Below are 19734 nucleotides of genomic sequence, written 5' to 3' on the forward strand. Positions count from 1 at the left end.
TTGCCGGAGATTTTAATGCAACAGATCAAGCCTGGAGCAGTAGGTCTATAAATAGGAATGGCCACATCCACTTTAACTACACAAGCTCAAATTGCGCAACTGTGGCTGGTCACTCAGTGCCAACTCACCACAGTCCTACTGGCTCATACGACGTCTTGGATATAGCTGTTCTTCAGAATGTCAACCTACAGTACTCCCTGGAATCATTGAATGAGTTATCATCAGACCACAATCCTATTCTGCTCCAACTGGATTATCAGATCTTCCCCATTCGCTTCATACCTTCATTCCCTGGGAAAAACTATCCAAAATGCTTCCAAACTACATTGATCCCATCCCTCATATTAATTCCAAGGAAGAAATTCATTCTGCAGTCAATAAACTTACTGATCAAATCAACACAGCCATAGCATCTATCACCTCAAATTTAGTTGCCTTCAAGCCTAAACGACTACCAGATGACATAATGACCTTAATCAGGGAGAAAAATAAAGCAAGACAAAGATACCACAACACCAGAGCACCCCAAGACAAGAAATATCTCAACAAAATAAACAGTGCAGTGAGAGATGCACTTAAAGTCCATAGAAACAAACTATGGGAAGATAAATTTGCCTCCATATCACCTGGTGATCAATCCGTTTGGAAGTTCCTGAGAAACATCAAAAACAAAAACAAATCTCTTCCCCTCTCAAATCTGACCTGAACATTGTTTACACAGATGCAGAAAAATCCGAAACTATAGCGGAAAATTAAGAAAAACAGTGTAGCCCTTCATACAATAATTTAAATTTCAATCATATTTACAAAGTCCACCGCCACGTCAGACACATGTTAAAACGGCCTGATACCTGTACCAGCCACCTCACACCTACTTCCCCTGCTGAAATTGATGACATTATAAAGAATTAAAAGAATGAAAAGCTCCAGGGTCTGACGGCATCTCCAACAAAGTTATTAAACTGCTACCCCGAAAGGCCATCGTATATCTCACAACAATAATAAATGCTATGTTCAGGTTTAAGTATTTCCCCTCTGCATGGAAGTTGCCAGACATAGTTCCTATATACAAACCAGGCAAGGATCCTCAACAGCCTCAAAGTTATTGTCCCATAAGTCTAATATCTAATTTGGGCAAAATAGCAGAAAAAGCTATCCTTTCCAGAATTCAACTTTCAGTAAAAAAATTAAACATCCTTCCTTCAGAACAGTTTGGTTTTCGCCAATTTCACAGTACCACCCAACAAATTCATAGACTAATAGAATTCATTATCACAAGTTATAATTGGCATCAATACACTGGAGCAGTTTTTCTTAATTTAGAAAAGGCTTTCGATAAATTATGGCACTTTGCACTGCTATACAAGTTGATTTTGGCTGGCATTCCATTAGATCTAGTCCAAATCATAAAGTCATTTCTTAGTGACAGACGAATGCAAGTCAAACTAAATGATATATTATCTACCCAGCGATGCATCTTGTCAGGAGTTCCTCAAGGGTCGCTTCTGGCACCGATAGTTTTCGCGATTTACATGGCAGACATTCTGAACAATCAAATGTCATCCATTATTGCCCTATACGCAGACGACACAGATATACTATCCAGATCTATTAAACCGCACCTTGTCACCAAGAAACTGCAAGAAAACCTGCAGAGATTAGAGCATTGGTTCTCAGAATGGAGACTGCAAGTAAACCCTCAGAAGAGTATCGCCATGCTCTTCACTAAAAACACAATATCTCCCAACGATGACTTCTTACTATTTAATACCAAGATTCCCTGGAAACCAGAAGGTAAATATCTGGGTGTACTGCTGGACAGAAAACTAACTTTCAGTTCACATATAAAAGCCTCATGTTCGAATGCATCAAGAGTCATTGCACAGCTTTACCCTCTTATCAATAGGAATAGCAAGCTGGATACCAAAATAAAACTGCTCCTTTATCAATTGATGATTCGACCCATTATTACTTATGCTTCCCCAGCCTGGAGCCACACCTCAAGTACAAATATCCTGAAACTACAGAAAGTGCAAAACAAATGTCTCTGCACTATCTTGAACGCACCATGGTATGTCAGAAATGTCCAACTCCACTGGGATACAAATATCCCCTACATCTACTCTTTCCTGCAGTTTTCAACAGTAAAGTTCTTCTCAGTATCCTCTTCACATCCAAATGAATTAGTGCAACAAGCAGCCAATTATAATGAAACAGACTTCTCAAAATACAGGAGACCGAAGGCCATCTTACTTCCAAATGAAGATCTCTAAATCACACTCACACAGGCAGAGCATTTAGCTCATAAACTTTTCCTCACACAGCAATCATTATCAGATAGCAGGGATTAAAAAGCATTTTGCTTCATCCTTATAGTCAGCAACATCTTGCGTCTTGTGTCTTGCCCTGAAAAGACCAAAATAAAAAAAATACTGAATCGCACTGCTCTAGGTGGGGTGGCGATTTTTTTTTTCGTGTAGTGTGTAGTTGAATGATGGCGTTTTATCATAGAGTGTCTTCCATAGGACCTGGGAGAGAATGGCACTTGTTGTGGAAGATGTCTGGCATTTGTTGTTTTGTGTACTCTCCACCACCATGTCTAATAATAAGGACCTCTATTGCATCCCCATATTTTTTTTTTCGTGTAGTGTGTAGTTGAATGATGGCGTTTTATTATAGAGTATGTCTTGCATAGGCCCTGAGAGAGAATGGCACTTGTTATGGAAGAGGTCTGGCATTTGTTGTTTTATGTATGCTACACCACCATGTCTAATAACAAGGACCTGTACTGCAACCCCATATGTAATAAGAATGTCTTGTAAGCAAGGGTCTCAGGTCTAAGTGGAAGGACCTGAATTGCACGATACCTCACCCCATGTCTAATAAGAATGGCTCCACTTGCATCACCAAATCTTCCTCGTGCAACTTTAGGACCTGGGTCGAGACCCCTTCCAGTGTTGCACCCCCATGTCTAATACTGTACTGCACCCCATGTCTAATAAGAATGGTTTGTATTGCAAACATTGCCTCATGTGTATGAAGAAGGACCTCAATTGCACCCATACCCTACCCAATGCCTAATAAGAAGGGCTCCACTTGCATCACCATGTCTTCCACATGAAATTTTAGGACCTGGGTGGAGCCTGCTTCCAGTTTTGCACCCCCATGTCTAATACTGTACTGCACCCCCATGTCTAATAACAATGGTTTGTATTGCATGGGCTTCATGTCTATTAAAAAGGACGTCAATTGCATCATACCCAAACCCATGTCTAATAAGAAGGGCTCCACTTGCATCACCAGGTCTTCCACGCAATGAGTGCAACAACTTTAGGACCCGGGTAGAGCCTGCTTCCTTTAGTGTACCCTGCATGTCTAATTAAATGGCTTGTATTGCATGGGTCTCATGTCTAGGTAGTAGACCCTCAATTTCACCATACCCAACCCCATGTCTAATAAGAAGGGCTCCACTTGCATCACCACACCTTCCACGCAATGTGTGCAACAACTTTAGGATCCGGGTCTAGCCCTCATCCTGTATTGCACCCGAACACCCCCATGTCTAATAAGAGGGGGGGAAGTGTCATGATGGTTGGGTTGGTGTCCACCAAGTTGGGTTTTGCTATAGATATCATTCCTGATCAACTGGGTTCTGTTTACAAAGGCTCCAGTTGCATCACCACATCTACACACAACTTTAGGACTGGGGTCGAGCCCGCTTCCTCTAATGAACACAGCAACCAAAGAACAGTCTTCCCTAAGATTCCTCAACGAATCATATCATACCACCCACGTGCAGTCATCCCTGGCAATGATCCCCTTTTTTCCGACCAATGGTCGTTATCGCTTCTCGGCCTTTCGGCTAAGCAAAAGTATGAGCAAAGTATAGTTTTGGTTTCGTTTTTGAAAGTATCTTGGTGTTGCACTACCATTAGGATCAGTTATAGTCTCTGGTGTTGTACTACCATTAGGATCAGAAGACATTGGTTTGCTGAGCAGAGGTATGTAAGCAGGAGTTTCAAGGCCTTGACCTTCGATGACCTAGGATACAACGTCAACAAGCGGCCAGTTGGTAATAACTTTGCCTTTTGAGTTTTGGTTTTGGTTTGTGTTTGGTTTTGGTTTGGGTTTGCATGTAACAATACCCATGCTGAAGGGATAGGGTTATTCCTTGCTCACGACCTAAGCCCTCAAATTTAAAAAAAATTGAGCAACCAGAGAGTAAATAGGGAGCTTACCATACGTTTTACCTTATGTAGGGTGGTAACTCCAGAAGATCTCGCCGATGCGATTGTTAAAGTTCTCGAAGTATCCATTGTATGAAATATAAACTGCTGGGATTATCATAAGGGCCTCTTCGAAGTACCCTAAAATATCACCCAGGAAAGGACAAACTGGTGAATGAAAGCTTTATGCTTGGAAATGAGAAACACATCCCCACATCAGTAAGTGCTGAAGGAATTAAATCTATTTCCCTTAGGAAACCGCCTGCTCAAATTAAGATGACCAACTCTCAGCCGCTTTTAAAGTTTATGGAACCGTTTTAGGAATCGAGAGACCCACCTTCACAAAATGCCCAATGATAGAGAAAGGAGATAAAATTTCCATCAAACTGAAAATGTTGAAAACCGTACCTAATTTCATTAATGTAAAAGGTTACAATATAATGGTCAGCTATCAAGGATTGGCCAAGCAATGCAGCCACTGCAAAAAAAAGCACCACATCGCCAGAGACTGCCTGCAAAACAGATGTGGGAATTGTGCGAATGTTGGACATTCCCAACTCACGTGCACAGAACCATGCAGCCTCTGTACGAATCTCGATAACAGAAGATTCCAGTGCACAATGGGTAACGTTATCACGTCACCTGAAGACTTCCAACCTCTTCCCTGCAAAGTTCCACCAGCTACAGCTATACATACAGATAATGCGGAAAATATGCCCACCCAGACAGTAGTTACAGAACCAATGGAAGTTATGGCTCTCCCAGCAGAGACAGAGTGCACAAAGACCACTGGAACAACGTCACCTGAAGACCCCCCCTTAACAGCAATATTCCACCTACTACAGCCACAACTACAGATGAAGTAGAAAACACACCCGCCCTCTCAGAAGTTACAGAACCCACCGAAGATATGGCTTACCCAGGAGAGATCGACCTCGACCCATAGGCTGAACCATCAGAGTCCACCCAAAGCCACTCTTCCTTACCTTGGTTCCTCGAGTGATGTGTCTTCAAGTGATGAAAATAAGGAAATTGGAAATAAAGTTGACCTACCACCAAGTAGTAAATTAGAACCACAAGGTAAAAAAAACGGCCAGGAAGCCACACCAATGAAGACGAAAGGAAAAGGAAACCTGATTCCCCTACGGATACTGAAGAACTAGACATCCCAAAACAACCTGTTAGGCTCGCAAGTAGCACCCCCACCGACTACATACCATACACGTTTAACACTGAATCAGCGCTTTTTAGAGGCACTTATAAAACAATAATGCTCAACGCTCAAATGCAGAAACTTGGCATGCCGAAGTTCATCATCACGGGTACTAGGACATTAGGTTTCAGATGGGGAAATCAGCACATAGAAGACTTAGCAACAATCAAGAGAGAACAACTAAAGGAATATGCACAACTACACCAAGGGATAGTTGTGGCTAGTAATCAGAAGTCTTCCACCTAATTGTAACGATAGGCAATGCACCCAAGACGATTTCTGGAAGGCAGAAGGTGAACTGTCAGGCAGTACAGAGTTTTTTAAGAAGCGAGACAATGTCAGGGTAAAGTTACACACTTGGATTTAACTCGACCCAACCTCCAAGTAAAATAAACGAGACGCAATAGACAGTATTCTAGGTATACCTAGAAAGTTAGTTGTACCTAGAATTCTAGAGAAATACCATGACCCACCTATGTAATCGAGAGAAATACCATGACCCACCAGTGTAAAGTTAAACCTACCCCCCCATTCCTAAGCGTCGCGACCAGCTTTGCGGGACTGCCGACGCGACACGGTGTGAGGGAGTTTTAAAAGTAATTCGCCTATGATGTATTATTCAGAGGCATTAGAACATTTAAGTGTTAGCCTAAAATAGCTGGTATGCTTCCATCTCGAGGGGAGGCCTCCACTCCCCTCTAGAAGCAGAGTCAGGAAAATTGTTAGGAACATCAGAGTATACACTCTGTCTCACTAAGTTTACTCTTCCAAAGTCGAGCTTATCAGCTCGCAACAGAAATGATGACAGGTAACACTGTGTAAGTCCTAAAGTGATCGGTACTCGACTGATCTGTTCTTATCAGTTTAATATCTGATATGGGTTCGATTCGAGCCCCAAGATGTTAAACTGATTTTTGGAAGTCAGCGGAGTGCTTGGAGCTTGCTCCAACTCTGCCACGAGTTGTCTGGTATTGCACTAGCTTTAGAGTCAGCTCATTATACTTGAATCAAAAAGAAGGCATGCTAATTGCACCGGCGGCACCTCTACAGATCACTGTCACTTCAGAAGCCTCAGGCTTCCGCACGGGGGAAGGTAAAGTTCTGGGTCGAGCCTGCTTACTCCAACATGATATCCACCTGCTTTTTTGCAAGGTGTGCTTGAAGCTTGATTCACGTCTACCACGAGTTGCCCTGGAATGGCATTATCTCCAGTGTCACAGCAGAACATTATACTGCAAACAACATACTAATTGCACTGGTGCATCTCCTGATCAGAGCAATGAAAGAAGATGTAATCTTCTGCACGGGGACCCCTAGGACCTGGGTCGAGCCAGCTTCTTGCAACAGGAAAGGCAGCTAATTGACACACACCACAAATGTTTGAACTCACGTCATATATAACAGGTTTGCTTGCTGTGCCCTGAAAAGAGGGGTGATCGATTCATTCAGTCCAATAACATTGGAGGGTATTGGTGGCAATGCTGTAGCTAATGAAGTTCTAACTGTGGCTCAACTATTGCTGTTACCCTCCTGCCATGATCAGAGCTTTAATATCTCAATAACACCTTATTCATACACTGTCCTCTACAGATAACGGGGAAGATGAAAAGCATTCTTGCTTCATCCCTTTAAGCCAGTCCTTATAAGGACTAAAAAATTAGTAAATCGCAATGCTCTAGGTGGGGTGGCGAATTTTTTTTGTGTAGGGAGTAATTAAATGATGCTGTTTTATCATACAGTATGTCCTTCATAGGCCCTGGGAGAGAATGGCGCTTGTTATGGAAGATGTCTGGCATTTGTATTTGAGACCTGCAATAAAAGAATGGCTTTTATTGCAGGTCTCATGTGTATGAAGGACCTCAATTGCACCATGTGTCTAATAAGAAGGACCTTATTTGCACCTTACAAACCTATGTCTAATAAGAAGGACCTGTATTGCACCCCATGTCCACCCCAAGTGTTTATTTTTCCCCAGTCCAGGGTTTTTGTTTATCTGTTACTCGACGCTTAGAAATCACGTGACTCTGCCAGACGAGTATCGATGTTAAGCGATAATTAACAGATACTACAAAATGCCAGTAGCACTGAGCACACTTTTATGACGTTGATATTGGTTAAAAGGCTGAGAAGCAATAATGACCATTGGTCCGAAAAAAGGGGGTCATCGCCGGGGATGACTGCATGAGGGTGGTGTGGTATGATTCATTGAGGAATCCTCGAGAAGACGGTTCTTTGGTCTATGTGATCATTAGAGGAAGCGGGCTCGACCCGGGTTCTAAAGTTGCATGTGAGACGTGGGGATGCAAGTTTAGCCCTTGTAAACAGAACTCAGTCGTTAAGGAATGATATCTGTAGCAAAACCCAACTTGGTGGACACCAACTCAACCCTCATGACCCTTCCCCCTCTTATTAGACATGGATGTGTGTGGGTGCAATACAGGAAGGGGGGCTCGACCTGGGTCCTAAAGTTGTTGCACTCATTGCGTGGAAGATGTGGTGATGCAAGTGGAGCCCTTCTTATTAGACGTGGAATTGGGTGTGGTGCAATTCAGGTCCTTCTTCATAGACATGAGACCCATGCAATACAATCCATTTAATTAGATATGGGGTAGCCACAATACATGAACCGATCTCGACCTGGATCCGAAATCATTACTTGGAGATGTGAGTGGAGCCCTCTTTATTAGACATGGGGTTGTGTATAGTGCAATTGAGGTCCTTCTTCATAATAGACATGAGAACCATGCAATAAAAACCATGTTCTTATTAGACATGGGAGTGCAATACAGGTCCTTCATATTACACATGGTGTAGTGCAATACAGGAACCGGATTCCACCCATGTCCTTAATCATTGCGTGGACGACGTGATACGAGTGGAGACCTTATTAGACATGGGTTTATGTATGGTGCTATTGAGGTCCTTACTAGGAGCCCTTCTTATTATACATGGGGTTGTGTATGGTGCAATTGAGGTCCTTCTTCATAATAGACATTATAACCATGCAATAAAAACGATGTTCTTATGAGACATGGGGCTGCAATACAGATCCTTCTTATTGGACATGGGGGTAGTGCAATACAGGAACCAGGCTCGATGCAGGTCCTAAATCATTGCGTGTAAGACATGATGCGAGTGGAGACCTTATTAAGCATGGGGTTGTGTATGGTGCAATTGAGGTCCTTCTTCATAATAGACACGAGACCCGTGCAATACAAACCATTCTTATTAGACATGGGTGTAATACAGATCCTTCTTATTAGACATGGGGTGGGTGGAATAGAGGAACCGGGATCGACCCACGTCCTAAAGCATTGCATGGATGATATGGTGATGCAAGTGGAGCTGTTCTTATTAGACATGGGATTGGGTGTGGTGCAATTCAGGTCCTTCATAGACATGAGACCCCTGCAATACAAACTGTTTTATTAGACATGGGGTGGGTACAATACATGAATTGGCCTGGACCTGGGTCCTAAATCATTACGTGGTGATGCAAGTGGAGCCCATCTTATTAGACATGGCGTTGTGTATGGGGCAATTGAGGTCCTTCTTCATAGTAATAGATATGAGACCCATGCAATACAAACCATGTTCTTATTAGATATGGGGGTGCAATACAGGTCCTTCTTATTAGACATGGGGTTGTGTATGGTGCAATTTTGATCCTTCTTATTAGACACATGGTGCAATTGAGGTCCTTCTTCATAGACATGAGACACATGCAGCTCAAGCCATTTAATTAGACATGCGGTGGGATCAATACAGGAACCGGGCTCGACTCGGGTCCTAAATCATTGCATGGAAGACATGATGCGAGTGGAGAACTTATTAGACATGGGGTTGTGTATGGTGCAATTGAGGTCCTTCTTGATAATAGACATGAGACCCTTGCAATACAAACCATTCTTATTAGACATGAGGGTGCAATACAGGTCTTTTTTTATTAGACATAGGTTGTGTGCAATAGAGGAACTGGGCTTGACACGGGTCCTAATGCATTGCATGGAAGATGTGGTGATGCAAGGGGATCCCTTCTTATTAGAGATGGGGTTGTGTATGGTGCAATTCAGGTGCTTCTAATTAGACATGGAGGTGCAATACAGATCTGTATTTTAGACACATGGTGCAATTGAGGTCCTTCTTCATAGACATGAGACCCATGCAATTTCTTATATTACAAGCCATTCTTATATTATACAAATATCAGACATCTTCCATAACAAGCGCCATTCTCTCCCAGGGCTTCTGGACAACCTACTCTATGATAAAATGCCATCATTCAATTACTGACTACAGAGGAAAAAAACCCTAACTTGGTGGACACCAAATCAACCATCATGACACATACCCCCATCTTATTAGACATGGGGAGTGCAGGTGCAATACAGGAAGCAGGGTCGACCCGGGTTCTCAAGTTGTTGCTTTCATTGTGTGGAAGACGTGGTGATGCAAGTGGAGCCCTTCTTATTAGACATTGGGTTGGTTTGGTGCAATTCAGGTCCTTCTTCTTAGACCTGAGACCCATGCAGTACAAGCCATTTAATTAGACATTGGGTGCGTGCAATACAGGAACTGGGCTCGACCCGGGTCCTAAATCATTGCGTGGAAGACGTGGTAATGCAAGTGGAGCCCTTCTTATTAGACATGGGGTTTTATATGGTGCAATTGAGGTCCTTCTTATTAGACATGGGGTTGCAATACAGATCCTTCTTATTCGACACATGGTGCAATTGAGGTCCTTCATAGGCATGAGACCCATGCAATACAAGCCATTCTTATTATACATGGAGGTGCAATACAGGTCCTTCTTATTAGACTAGGGATGGGTGCAATACAGGAACTGGGCTCGACCTGCGTGCTAAATAATTGCATGGATAACGTGCTGATGCAAGTGGAGCCCTTCTTATTTGACTGGGGTTGTATGTTGCAATTGAGGACCTTCTTATTAGACATGGGGCTGCAATACAGATCCTTCTTATTAGACACATGATACAATTGAGTTCCTTCTTATATTATACAAATGCCAGACATCTTCCATAACATGCTCCATTCTCTCCCAGGGCTGGAGGATATACTCTATGATAAAACGCCATCATTCAATTACTCACTACACAAAAAGAAAATTCACCATCCCACCTAGAGCATTGCGATTTACTAATTTTTTATTTTGGTCTTTTCATGGCCTTTTTAGTCCTTATAAGGACTGGCTTAAAGGGATGAAGCAAGAATGCTTTTCATCTTCTCTGTTATCTGTAGAGGACAGTGTATGGATAAGGTGTTATTGACCTATTAAAGCTCTGATCATGGCAGGAGGGTAACAGCAATAGCCAAGCATCAGTTAGAACTTCATTGGCTACAGCATTGCCACCCAATACCCTCTAAGAATATTGGACTTAATGAATCAATCACCCCTCTTGTCAGGGTACAGCCAGCAAACCTCTTATATGTGACATGATGTTCAAACATTTGTGATGTGTGTGTGGAATAGCTGCCTTTCCTGTTGGAGGAAGCGGGCTCAACCAGGGTCCTAGGGTTCCCCATGCAGAAGATTACGGCTTCTTTCTTTGCTCTGATCGGTAGATGCACCAGTGCAATTAGTGTGTTGATTGCAGTATAATGTTCTGCTATGACACTGGAGGTAGTGCAATTCCAGGGCCTCTTGGTAGAGGTGAGTCAAGCTCCAAGCACACCTTGCAAAAAGCAGGTGGATATCATGTTGCAGGAAGCGGGCTCGACCTGAGTCCTAACACCCCCGTGTGGATACCTGTGGCTTCTAAATTGACTCTGATCTGTAGAGGTGTGGCTGGTGCAATTAGCATGCCTTCTTTTTGATTCGAGTATCATGACCTGACACTGGAGTAGTGCAATACCAGACCAACTCGTGGCAGAGGTGGAGCAAGCTGCAAGCACTCCGCCGACTTTCAAAAATCAGTTTAACATCTCGCGGCTCGAATCGAACCGTATCAGATATTAAGCTGATAAGAACAGATCAGACTAGTACCGGTCACTTTGGTGTGGTGTTATGCAGTCATCATTTCTGTATTAGAGCTGAAAAGCTCTAGGTTTAAGGGTAAAACTTGATATACAGGGTGTTAGGGATAAATTTGACATATTTATAATTAATTATAGTTTTCCGTAAGTTACATGTATTAACACACACTTCTCTTCATTTAAAAGTTTGGACCCTTCTTCATTGATATACAAGATGTCAGAAAGGATGGATAGCTGGAACCCACCTGAATCATGGAAGAGAATAACTTGTATCATGATGATTCGTGCCCGCCATCAAAATAAGGATATTACGACTGCTGCCCAATGCTCCCTGAATACAGTAAAAACAATCAGGCATGAACTAGAGACTTGCAATGGTGACTACGAGGATGTAGCAAGAAGAAAGATCCCTAGCAGACGATCTGGTTGCGTTCGTACAGCAGAATTCCTCGCAAATCTGCAGGAACAGGTGTTGAAGAACCCTGGCATTGGAATTCGGGCTTTGTTCGTGGAGTTGCTAACTGTAGTCAAGCCCTGGATAACAACGGTAGCCAATGGTAGGCCGTATGTATGGCAGCAGGATTCGGCCCCTTGCCACACCTCTGGGAAAAGTCAAAAATGGTTGTCTGAAAATTTCTACGACTTCACCAGTCCAAATGTTTGGCCTCCAAACTCCACAGACCGTAACCCCATGGATTATTTTGTATGGGACGCAGTTGAAAAAGACACCAATCGCACTTCCAGTAATACAAAAGCCCAGTTAATGGATAAAATTAAAACAGTTTTTGCAGCCCTTCCCAGGGAGACTGTAGCATCAGCTTGTTCGAGGTTCCGAAGCAGAATTGAAGCTGTGATCGATGCTAATGGTGGTTATTTTGAGTAAATCTTGTTGATAGTATTGTAATTAACTCTGCCTGTAATGTTTTTTGTCAATTCATTAAATTTAATAGATACAAAGAAGATTTTCTTTTTCCTTACGAAACTGTCAAATTATCCTGACCACCCTGTATATACTAGTAATTTTCATATAAGAAAATTTTGACTAAACATTTGTTTTATTGATTGGTGAACTAGACCACATCCATGAGGTTGCAGTGTAACCTTTTGATTTCTAAGAATCTTACATGTGAGCTTTAAAAATCGATAAGTACTTTAGCAAATAACAACCTCAGAATGGAACGTCAATGGCTATTTTGCTATTTAGTCAGGTGATAAATGAGTTCAAATGACTTGTTAATTTAACACTTTCATTGCCAAGCTGAAAATTGGAATTTCGTGAGGTGGGCAAATTTTTTTTACTTTTTTATTTATTAGCGACGTCCAGAAGATAACACATGATCTGCCGTTTGGTGAAAACTAGCATCGCGCAATATCGCGTGATTGGCAATGAACATGTTAAAGACTGTTGTCTATGGGAGCCATAATAGAGCTTCCTCAAGAACACAGGAACATAACTTGTCTATAATAATTATATCTGAAAAGGTTTTTTTTAAGATCATATCTTAGGTACATTTTAAAAATGTTTCTTCTTTTTTTGGTCTGATGCGTCAGACCTATTTGTGACAGTGTTTGCTGTTCCTGTTCTTTTAGGACCTGTATACTCTGAGTGTTGGTTGCTCATAGCTTCTGGTTTAACTATGGGTTGTTCAGCTAGGTTTGCATTTTCTTTGTAGGCATGGGTTGTTCAGCTAGGTTTGCATTTTCTTTTTAGGCTTTGAGTAAATTTTTTAACATGTGCTGTAAGATGTAATATTTGTCAGCCAAGTCATTAATCTTTGCAGTTGGAAATATTTCATATGAGGTATGGACTTTTGGTAATTGTTTCATGGTAGTTTCATAATATTCTTGACAATATATAATAGGCTGGGGTAGTATTGTGGATTTGCTAGTTATGATCCTATTACAGAAACAATCCAATTCTTTAGATTTTAGTTTAATGATGTCTACTATAGATTTATAGCAGCGTTCTAGACAGAGAGCTTCCATGTGGGTATCTGTGTTGAATTCTAAACTGGGGTTTGCAATGTTTTCTTTGGACATTCCTGTTGTCGAGATTATATCTGTTACATCAGATTATTTATGGGGTTTTTCATCGCATATCAACTGGTTACTGTTAATATTGTCAGTCTCCATTCCCTCATCACTTGACGATTCTTCATTGTCAGAGCACCAATTTCTTTGGGGTTGACATGAAGAGGGAACCGTTAATGTTTTTTGTTGAATTTCTTGGATTCCTAAGGATTTGTCTTGAGATCTTTCAGGTTTCTTTTTGTCAGTCCAGGTAGAAATTTCTTTTTCTTTAACTTCTTTATTAGTAATTTCTGAAGACGTATACAATGGAGTTAAAACTATTTTGTGTACAGAACTTTTTTCTGCTCCTTTTAATTATATCTTCCTCTGTTATCGTCTGTGTAGGTTCTCCAACAGTTGTTTTAGATGTACAAGAGGTGATTTTATTTTATTTTCCCAGGTTTAATACTTTTGGTTTCACTTGTATATCTGTGATCACCTTTTCATTATGTGAAGGAGAGTTGTTCTTACTTTTAACTTCTTTGATTGAATTAGTCTTAATAGAAGAAAGAGTTGGAAATTCTGCTAAAGAGACTGGAATCTTTTTGGACTTTTGACACTGAAATTTTCGATGTGTAAGGTCTCTACATTGATTGCAGGGTTCAGAGCAAGACAACCGTGAATGACCTATTTTAGCACAATTGCCACATTTGTTCATCGGACAATCCTTTGCAGAGTGGTTATTCTGTTGGAATCTACTACAAAGTCTTGTCATTCCTGAATAGTTGATCATTATAGAACAACCCTCGATGGTAACAAAATTAGGAATTGGTGTTTTCATTATAATTTTCATGTATATTTTATCTCCCTGTTCAATTCTGGGATACTTTGTAAAACTACTTCAGACCAGAGTTAGGACTTGGCCGAATTCTTGGAAAGTTGTCTATAAAGTTAGGTCATGTATTTCTGCCCAGGAGTTTTCTTAAGTAAACAATTTTTAGTCCTCCACCACTTATGGTGATGGGAAAAAACTTTTCATTTTCAAGCACAATTGGAGTTTCTAAGAGAATGTCTTTTGCATTGTGGTTGTTGGTGGTAACTTCATATAGTCCTTTCTGGAAATTCTAGCAGTTTATATTCTTGATACTGCTAACATCTACAATATCCACTAAAGCTTCAGCGATGGATTCAGGCTGAACTGCTTTTTTAGGCTGTATCTGATAGTAAGTCTCTATCAAGTTTTGCCATTTTGCCTTTTCTTGTAAGAACAGATACTACTTTTTAGTCAAGGCAGCAATATATGGTAAGCACAGATGCTACATAAATCTTTAGTCTTGTAGCAATAAAAATATTAAGAACAGATCCTACCTAAGTGTTGGGCAGTTCATACCTTATCAGAGGTGGTACAACTGTGGATGTTATGGTGGGGAGTGATGAGTTCTCACTTGGTCTAAGCTTGTAAACCTCTAGCCCTAACTGTGTAGATCACATGGTCACTACTAGTCTTCCTTGCAGGTGGAGCCTGCCAGCTATATCCTCTAATAGGAATTGTGTAGAGTGGGTAAAGTTTACAAGCTGGAAGACCAGTGCAATGCGAGAACTTCAATCACCTCTGGAATAAAATAAAGTTTATCTTTGCCCTAGTCCAAGGTTTTGGTCCTGAAGGACTATGTAGAGACTGTTAAATAACAGGTACTACACTTTCTATTAGTCCCTCAGTTTTAAAATATCTTGGTTCCCATAGGAACCCACACAGATATCAAAGCTGATAAGAACTGAAAATTCACATATCAGACGAGTACCAATCACTTTGGTGAATGAATTTACCCAGTCATCATTTCTGTTCAAGAGTTAAAAAGCTGTTTTGAAATGTGGGTAAACTTTTAGAAAAAGGATTCTATAATCCCTAGACCTAACATTTTGCCTATACCTGCTATTCGTGAAGTGGCAGGAGAACCAAATCCACGAGGTAACAATAAAAAAACTTTAGATTAACCTAAACTTTGAGAAATCAGTAAGAACATTATACAATTCGCAGTCTCTGTACATTACTTCATTGACTGACCTTGCTAGTGGTTAAAAAAGGAAACGAATTGACCTTGTTGTCCAGAGAGGAGTGCATTGCAGCCACTCAAGAGAACAGGGACATGAAAAATTAAATTTAGATTAAAGCAAGGTAGTTTAACAAATGTGATATTAACTTTGTGGTTAACTTTTAATGTAGTGTGTTTTGGAGAGTCTATAACCATCGGTGTAGAAGAAAGAATTCCTTCTTCCTCTATAGTAAACAGATTTGTTCCTTCTTCCTCTACCTTAGAAAACTTCTCATCTAAAGTAGAAGGAGAACTTTTGGGTGTAAGCTGAATAGGGATATCTTCTTTTGTAGGATTTATAGGAGGAAAGTCGTCTAAAGACACTGTAAAGTTATTGTTAATTTTTGGACATTGGAATTTACTGTGGGAAGGATCACCACACGGCTTACATGGGTCTTTACAAGTTACTTGGGAGTGACCAATTGTGGTGCAATTACCGCATTTTTTCAAAGAGCAGTCTCTAGCGGTATGACCTTCTTGTTTGCATCTGCTACACAGTCTGGTCATTCCCTGATAGTTGACCATTACTGTGTAGTTACTGATAGTTACAAAATTTGGAATAGCTTCGTTCATTTTCATTTTTATGTATATTTTGTTACCCTGTTCAATTTGTGGATATTTCGGGATGTGGGGACGGATCACAGATAATACTGGCCCAAACTCTTCAAAAATGTTGTGAATTGTTTCATCCTTAATTTCAGCTGGAATTTTCCTTAAGTAAATGAATTTCACGCCACTGCCGCCAACGGTAGTGGGGAAAACCTTTCACCTGCTAAAACAATACCTTCTTCCATAAGTTTTTCTTTAATGTTGTAAGTCTTGGAAGTAAATTCATATAAGCCTTTCAGAAAATTCCAACAGTTAATATTCTTAAGGTTTTTAAGATTGTCATCTCAAATAACATTTACTATAGCATCAACAATTAAATCAGGCTGAAATTCCTTTTTAAAAGAGAATCTGATGGTTATGTCTATATTTAGTTTGTTGTTTGCCATGACTTGTTGTTAAAAGGTAGTCAAAACAGATACTACTTGTTAGTCTTAACTGGCTTTATAAAAGACAGCAAATTCAAAGAAGAGATACTACTTTTTATTCTTAACTGCTTTATAGACGACTGCAACTTCAAAGACCAGATACTATAAAGTTGGTGCAGTGTATGGCAGTCCAACATTGTAATAGACGGTGGTACTGTGTAAAGCTTTGTAAACCTTTGGCCCTCATTGTATGATCATATGACCATCACTGGTCATAATTGCAGGTTGAGTCTGGTGGCTATATCCTCTAAGACGAATTGTGTAGAAGGGTAAAAGTTACAAGCTGGAAGACCAGTGCAATGCAAGAACTTCAATCACCTCTGGAATAAAATAGAGTTTATCTTTGCCCCAGTCTGGGGTTTTGGTCCTAAAGGACATATAGAACTGCCAAATAACTGATACTACACCTTCTATTAGCCGCTCAGCTATAAAATATCTTGGTTCCCACAGGGACCCACACAGATATCAAAGCTGACATGAACTTAAAATTCACAGATACTACACTTTGATCTTAGCCAACAGGCCAAGAAGCGATAGAATGGGAGTTCATATCTTCTGATCATTGGCCCTTTTAGAGTCATAAAGTTGTGCTGAGAGCCAGCTTGTTAGTAAGAGAGGAGGAGAAAAGGTAGAGTTGATAGTAGTAGGTAGTTAAAGAGGCTTCAGTCGATCTACTTGGCCTCACTTAATTGCAAGCACCAAGCAGATCTCTGACATTTCCTCCCTCCATCCTTTCTTTTTCAGCTTTCCCTGGTCAGTCACCTCTTCAGGTGGTTGTCTGAAGAAAGTGGGAAAAAAGAAATGAAAGAGGACTCATATATACACATACACTTACACATACATATACAGAAAATAGATAATTCAGATTGGAACTTGAAGGAAGGGGAGAAGGCTTGGCAAGAGTGATGCAGCCCACAAGGAGCACTTCCACGGCGTAGGCCTTCGCCGCTCGGGTTCTGAGGTCAGCTCCCTCCTATGTGGACTAGATATAAACAAAATTTGAAAGAGAGGCCTTTTTTATTTCTTCTTTGAAAGTTTTTTGGCATATTCCATCAGAATCCGTGGGTCTGTATCTCGTGCTGTGTCAATGAATTTAGCATTTTGCAAAAAAGATGTTTCTGCAGTTGTTTAGTTCAAGGAACTCTTTTAGTTGATGCACAGTGGCTTTAGTTATGTCATCAAGGGAGAGTCTCCCCCATTTGAAACCTGTGCTGTTATTTGGGAGTACAAACGACGGTTCCCCTATTTCAATCATTAGTTTGAAAAATCCGTTTTTTGCATGTTGGGATCCTGGATAGTTTTTTTAAAATTACAGCTCCAATTGTGATATCATAAGCAAGTTCTATTTCTCGCTCCTCGCTTGGTTCACTTTTCAGTTCTGATGTGGTTTCTTCTTCAATTTCGTCTAAATTTTCTATTGTGGTCTCCATTTTTTCTGTTGCATCAGATTGTGGTGCTTCTAAGTTAGCGTTGGTTGCTTCTCTTTCTACTGTTGAGTTTTTTTCTGCTAATGGGTGTGGTGAGGGTGTGGTCTGCTGAAAGACAATTTTTGCATTTCGATTTTCGGCAGTTTGCTCCTAGATGATCGAATGCTCCGCATCGGAAGCATTGTTTCTTCACCCCGGGGTAGTTAATCATAACCCTGGCAGATCCAATGAGGAAAAAATTTCGGACTTCGGATTTCATCTCGAGAGAGAGATGGTTACCTCTCCCGACTTTCATTCGAGATTGTCGACATCGTTGTGTATCTGGACCTCTTGTACTACACCCCACTTTGAGAAGATGCTGCAGATGATTTCATCGTTCTCAGCACATTCTAATGGGAATCTCTCTATCCTGAGTGTTTTCATAATGCTCCTAACCAAGAAGGGAGATACTTAGGTTTTTCCATAGTAAAAGCCTAGGAGTAGTTTTTCATTCGTCTCCATATTTTTAGCCACCACTTGATATCTTCCTCTGCCATAAGGTGTAACACCAAACATGTTTCCTGTGCCGATGCTGTCTGCTATGGCTTTAGCTATCGCCCTTGCCGGTATTGTGGCGTCAATCTCAAATCCGAGGGTCTGTACATGTGGTAGAATGGAGGGCATAATCAAAAACCAGCGGCCTAACTATTCCCACCGACAAGTGTTTGTACTTTCTCCCATGTGGGGTTTATTTTATCTATGCTGGTCGGTCAAGTTCGTGAAATTCTGGTGGAGTCCGTATTCGATTTTCACATTGCAGAACAGGTGCTACGTGTAGCTCTTAAGCTTCTAAGAACAGATACTACAAACTGCCCATAGTCCGCAGCTCTCTTTTAGGTTCTCCTAGCCAAAAGGCTGAGAAGTGATAACGATCATTGGTCCGAAAAAAGGGGATCGTCGCCAAGGATGACCGCACATGGGTAGTGTGGTATGATTCGTTGAGGAATCTGTGGGAAGACGGTTGTTTGGTTCCTGTAATCATTAGAGCAAGCAGGCTTGACCCGGGTCCTAAAGTTGCATGTAGACATGGTGATGCAAGTGGAGCCCTTGCATCAGGAACGATATCTATAGCAAAACCCAACTTGGTGGACAACAACTCAACCCTCATGGCAACCCGCCTCTTATTAGACATGGGGGTGTGTGGGTTCAATACAGGAAGTGGGGTCCTAAAATTGTTGCACTCATTGCATGGAAGACGTGGTAATGCAAGCGGAGCCTTTCTTATTAGACATGGGGTTGGGTATGGTGCAATTCAGGTCCTTCTTCATAGACATGAGACACATGGAAAACAAGCCATTTAATTAGGGGGGGCACTAAAAGAAGCAGGCTCGACCTGGGTCCTAAATCATTGCATGAAAGATGGGGTAATGCAAAGTGAGCCCTTCTTATTAGACATGGGGTTGTTACGGTGCAGTTGAGGTCCCTCTAACCTAAACAAACCATTGTTATTAGAGATGAAAATGGTTTGTATTGCATGGGATGTCTTCCTGAGGATTCCTCAACGAATTATACCACACCACCCACGTTCGGTCATCCCCGGTGATGACTCTCTTTTTTCGGACCAATGGTTGTTATCGCTTCTTGGCCTTTTGGCTAAGATCAAAGTGTAGTATACTTTAGGCAAGAAGTTTTCTAAGGGAGAGGAAGAAGGAACGAGTCTGTCTACTATAGAGAAGAAGGAATTCTTTCTTCTACAAC

At 41.1% G+C, this 19734-nt stretch overlaps 1 non-coding gene and 2 pseudogenes across 1 annotated transcript; 1 reads left to right on the forward strand and 2 right to left on the reverse strand.

The window, feature by feature from the left end:
* The first annotated feature begins 6272 nt into the window (after positions 1-6272).
* On the forward strand, positions 6273-6441 carry LOC150094079 (U2 spliceosomal RNA; annotated as a pseudogene).
* A 4838-nt stretch (positions 6442-11279) lies between these two features.
* Positions 11280-11466, reverse strand: LOC150094080 (U2 spliceosomal RNA). Its single transcript, XR_016550351.1, has one exon. It is a non-coding gene; the product is annotated as a U2 spliceosomal RNA (small nuclear RNA).
* Positions 11467-16970: 5504 nt separating this feature from the next.
* LOC150094081 (U2 spliceosomal RNA) lies at positions 16971-17105 on the reverse strand (annotated as a pseudogene).
* Positions 17106-19734: the final 2629 nt, after the last annotated feature.

The sequence above is a fragment of the Typopeltis vanoorti genome, chromosome 23 (genome assembly GCF_054136105.1).
Source record: "Typopeltis vanoorti isolate ZY-2024b chromosome 23, IOZ_Tvanoo_1.0, whole genome shotgun sequence".
Taxonomy (NCBI): domain Eukaryota; kingdom Metazoa; phylum Arthropoda; class Arachnida; order Uropygi; family Thelyphonidae; genus Typopeltis; species Typopeltis vanoorti.